This window comes from Myotis yumanensis, unplaced genomic scaffold (assembly GCF_028538775.1).
Source record: "Myotis yumanensis isolate MYYU_CA2020_CCGP unplaced genomic scaffold, mMyoYum1.0.hap1 SCAF_7, whole genome shotgun sequence".
NCBI classification, from domain to species: domain Eukaryota; kingdom Metazoa; phylum Chordata; class Mammalia; order Chiroptera; family Vespertilionidae; genus Myotis; species Myotis yumanensis.
The window spans coordinates 54,990,300-54,995,499 of record NW_027223758.1 but is presented as its reverse complement, the minus strand read 5'-3'; the positions used below and the strand labels follow the sequence as shown (position 1 = coordinate 54,995,499).

The window sequence follows — 5,200 nt, the reverse complement described above, 5'->3', positions numbered from 1 at the left end:
ATAGTATATGCAGCGTCAGGGTCCAAGGCCAGAATGTCAGAAATGACCTCCATGTTCTCTGCTTGCTTGGTAAAACACAGTCTGAAAGGGAAATGACTGTGTTTGTTCCTGCCCCAAAACACTGCAAAAAGTGCTTTGGTGTGGGTGGCTGACACCACACTCAATTGCACATGCAAATACAGTAATTATGCCTGAAAAATTGGAGGTCAGCTGGAGGCCAGCGGAAGATTTGGCCTCTCCGCTTCCAGATTTTGAAATAGCAGTTTATACACAACTCACTGTCCTCCGCCAAGACCTCGTTACACACTTTTGCCAGGATCTCATTTTACAATTTTTATTCTTTTAAAGAGAAATCCCCACACAATGGCCAGCTAAGTGATGTTCCCCAAAAGGTGGGTTGTCACAGCCCCTGCCCTCTCCCAGGCCAGCTCCCTGTACCTGCTGGATTCCTGGACCCTGGGTCTCAGGGCCACAAAGAAAATGCTTGTGCTGCTACGCCAGGATTTTCTTAGGAGAAACGTTTTGGGAGAGAGAGGAGGATATAATAGAGTCCTGAATATAATATGACACAACAATCTTAAATATTCCAGACAGGAAAAGTTTTTTGTCAAAGCCTCTGACAGTTTAAACTTTAAAGCTCCAGCAAAACTTTTAAACTTTTAAACTTTGAACCTGTTTGAACCTCTCGTGATTTATGAATTATTAAATGTACCACTGAAAATCAAGGACTTTTTCTTTAACGAGTAAAGCTTTCTGCTTAAAAGCACGGAGAAGAGGGTGGCTGTGGGGAGTGCAGGAGAGGGTTGGGGCTCTGATTGGACGGGCGCTGCTCTCGCTTGTGTAAACCCCAAATCTGCGGAATAGTCAGGAGACAAAAGACCCCAACCAAGGGCTACAACGTGACAGAGGAGCGATCAAAAGTAAAATGTAGACCATCTGAAATTAGTTGTATGAATATATCTAAATAAGAGTTGAGCTAATACATATTATAATATATATGTATAGAATATATCATGTAAATTTTATATATTGGTGGTAAAATATACATAACATTAAAGTTATCATTTTAACCATTTTAAGTATACAGCTCAGGGGCATTAAGTACATTCACAGTGTTGTGCAACCCTTACCATTGAACACTAACTTCCCATTCCTTCTTCCCAACCCCTGGTAATCTCCATTCTATTAATCTGATTATTCCAGTTACCTCATATGAGTAGAATGTATATATATTATGTAACATATATATTACATATATATACACATATATACATACAAATATTATAAGATTCCAAATATTATAAGATTATAAGAATAGACAAATGATATGCATGTATTTTTTAACGACATTCATAATAGAGCAGCAAGCATGAGGAGGATTCTAGGCAAAAAAACCCCTGAGGTTTTCCATTCATTTCAGACAGAATTGAAAGGTACGCAAAGTGAGTGCAGCTAGAAAAAGAAATTGGTTGTAACTTATGCTTCCTGGAGGGCACAGTCAATCCTGAGAGCTCCGAGTCCCTGTTGCCATCAGACCTGCCTTGAGGACTCCAGGGGGCTGGGCAGGGGGCATCTGGGCTGGGAGGCTGAGACAGAAGCAGGGAGCGGTGTGCAGGAGCACACACATGCTGGGAAGCCCTGAAGCGTGAGTGACCTAAGTTCTGTCGCCCCACCCTGGAGCTCAGGTACGTGTGGGACGAGGTCACTTGTTCATGTCTCCCAGCACAAAAACGTTGTGACTTTCTGTGAGTGGGTTTCATGGATTTAGTAACCAGTTCACAGAAACACCCCTCGCCTCACAGCATCAAGTGTAAACTCCTCATACATCTTAGCAGCCCGTGGGTGAGCAGCAGCAAATTTCGGACTTGCCTAAAGAGTAGGTAATTCTCCAGGAGCTGCACTTTTATACGTTTGAACTGGGTAAAGGTGTAATGGCACCTGGGAGGTGCCGCCCAACAGCTGGTCCACAAGTGAGCAGGGATTTGTTTCTTTAATAACTTCCATTGTTACCAAAGTGAGGCGGGGCCCTCGCAAGTCTGGAGCAAGGAAAGGTATGTTTCAGGAGGAAGAAAGGAGGGAAGGCAGGGCCGTTTAAGTGGGTGGCTGCCTCCACATGGCACAAGGACCCAAGGTCCCTGGGAGGGTGGAGGGAGGGACCCCGAAAGGGGAAGGGTGGAGCAGCAGCAGACAGCTTGTGTCACAATTTGCCAAGTGCTGTCCCTCACTTTACCTCCTGGAGAAAGCTGTGCTCATGCTGCTGGTTTGGGGAGGGTGAACAAATTTGTCCAGAAGTTGCTTAAGTTATCATTGGACCTGTGAAGTTCCCTGACTTGGGTAAGCACGCACACTCTTAATGACAGACAGCTGCCATGTCTGGGCTGGGATTTTGGCAATAGCCAGAAAGCCAGGAGGGGAACTGGGCTGGGTGGGGTCACTGCTCCTCCTACTGCATCATTTATCAGAAGGTAGAGCCTGACTAGCAGCTGGGGAGTTGATCCCAAGTCTCAGAAAACTGTACTAGAGCTGTGTGAATGCCTTCTGCTCAGCGTAGTGAGGGGCAGGGCCCCTCGGCTGGGAACCCACTGTGCCCCAGGATGGGAACCCACTGTGCCCCAGGATGGGAACCCACTGTGCCCCAGGATGGATGCTCAGGAGGTAGCTCGCTTCTTCTACCCCCAACGCATTGTGCATGGATCCACATTCTCAGGGAGGTTTAGCTCCATGATGGATCTCTCAAGGATCTTTGTGCCAAGAATAGCACACCAGTTCCTGGGTCTAGTGGGTGGCCCCACTGGGTGGATGTCCCTGAGATATGTCTTACAGGCTGTTGCTTAACTCTGTCCTCACCCCAGGAAAGAATCACCCACTGTTCACCAGTTGCCAGAGAGAGCTGCGACTCCTTCCCCTTCTCTGACACCCTGTCCGCGACCACGGTCATAGGACACTGAGCGAATAAGAACAAGATAAAAATGAGAGCAAGATACTCCAGGAAACTGAGTGGAACTTGAGCAGCCTGAACATTTAAATATGGAAACTTGGCTCCAGCTTAATGTCAACAGGGGTAACAACCCGAGCATCTGAACTGAGAGACAGGAAAGGGGAAAGGCTCGTTGAGGTCAGGCAAAGGGGTAGGAGCCGTAGTTACTATATCACCACTTATTGGTTGCTTTATTTAAACCTCTTTTATTTTCATTTCTTTAGATCTTTGAAATACAGCTTTATTCGGATTCTAAATGACAAGGAATGGGAATGACAGTGACAAGCAAGGTTTCAGTGCTGAGTGCTGTGATGTGACTGTTAGCAGTCTTACATTTGCAACTCAATAAGGAAACAACTGCATTCCAAAACAGCCAAGTAAACACACAGGTCCCCAAAGGGAAGGTACTTTTTAACTGCCACACTCCAAAGCCCACTCGTCTCCTCCAGCATCCCGATCAGGCAAGGCTCCGCTCGGCTGTAAATAAAGCGGCAGATGCTCTGCACCACTGACACCACAGGACAGTCGCCGATAAAGCTAAGCCTCTGGTGCTGGGCTCCAGCGTCCCTTTCTCACAGGTCGTCATCCCATCCGAGTAAGTGGCGGTCTGAGCAACCTGTAGATCATGCTCACACTGTGCTGCCAAAGCGGGACCCAGGACCACCTCTGATGGGGCAAGAGCAGGCATGGCGACAAACTCCACGTTGGGGTTTCCCATTAGTTTTCTAGCAAGCCAGAGGAAGGGCTCTTCAAAGTTGCAGTTACTTTTTGGCAGAATGTCATATATGGAAGATTCTTCTTTTTGTGGAAGACAATCGATTTTGCTTAACTTTCCTGTCCTTAGTATCCACGTTGTTGCCATACAACATAATGGGATGTTTTCACACACTCGTACAGGTTCTATGTCAGTTAAGCACGTTCTTGTCAGTAACTCTTGAAGTTACATCAAACATTGTAATGGCACAATGGGCTTGGATGTGACAGCCGTCTCTCACCAACCTTCTGACCAGCTGTATCCCATATATTGAAGTTAATAGGTCCTCTGTTGGTGAGGAGCATAAGGAGATGGACCTCAACATCCAAGGTAGCTACATACTTCTTGGTATATTCATCCATCAGGTGACATTTCACAAATGTAGTTTTTCCAGTCCCACCATCACCAATCAACACAAGTTTGAACTTGGGGTTCTCCTGGGGCAGCCATCGTGATGTTACTTCCAGAAGTGTTTCTGGGCCCATCTGACTCTTAAATCTTCTCTTTTAATCTTGGAGGAATTCTGAAGCCAGACTGCCTGGGTTTGAGTTTTGGTTTCATCATCACTTACTTCCTATGTGACTTAGGCAACTGTCTTAAATACTTGCTGATTCAATTTCCTTGGTTGTGAAATAAAGATGATGATAATAATACCTAGCTCACAGGGTTGTTCTGAGGATTGACTGAGACAATATTTGTAAATCTCTTAGAACAGTGCCTGGAACATAGTAAATGCCATCTATGGTAAGTGTTGGAGATTATTATATATATCCACACTGATGGAGATATATACAGTGGTGGGGAAAAGTAGGTTTACAGTTATTTGTTTGGAAAATACTAAAATAATCTATAATAATAAAAGCATAATATGCTAATTAGACCAGACGGCTGAACGACCTTCTGGACGTCATTCCGGTTGTCCTTCTGGACGAAACTGCCACAGCAGGGGCCGAGAGAGAGGTGGTTAGGAGCAGTCCTGGATTGCAAGATGGTGCAGGCTAGGCTGAGGGACTCACCGCCCGCCCCCCCCCCCCCATTAATTTCTTGCACCGGGCCTCTAGTTAATAAATAATAATACAAGAATGAACTGTGTTTTGCATGCTCACAACTGTAAACCTACTTTTGCCAATATATATATATATATATATATATATATATATATATATATATCTTTCAGTGTGGAGAATAAAGAAACTGAAGCTCAGAGAGGATAGTAATTTACCAGAGGTTGCCCTGCCCAGATTTGAACCTAGGACTATTTCACAGTTTCACCTGTGGTCACCTTAGCTAGCAGGACAGAATGTTTTCAGAAATGCGATCCTTTCACTGAGATATAATGGGTGATGATGATGCTATGAAGATGATGAATACTTATATTGCGCTAGATGTTTTTTATATATTATTTAATTTAATTCTTATAATGGTCCTTTTTGTTATATATCATCTCCATGTACTGGATTGAATGGTGT

The 5,200-nt window shown here is 44.8% G+C and overlaps 1 pseudogene; it reads right to left on the bottom strand.

Moving 5' to 3' along the window:
• Positions 1-3,434: 3,434 nt before the first annotated feature.
• LOC139014278 (GTP-binding nuclear protein Ran-like) lies at positions 3,435-4,181 on the bottom strand (annotated as a pseudogene).
• Between the last annotated feature and the right edge of the window lie 1,019 nt (positions 4,182-5,200).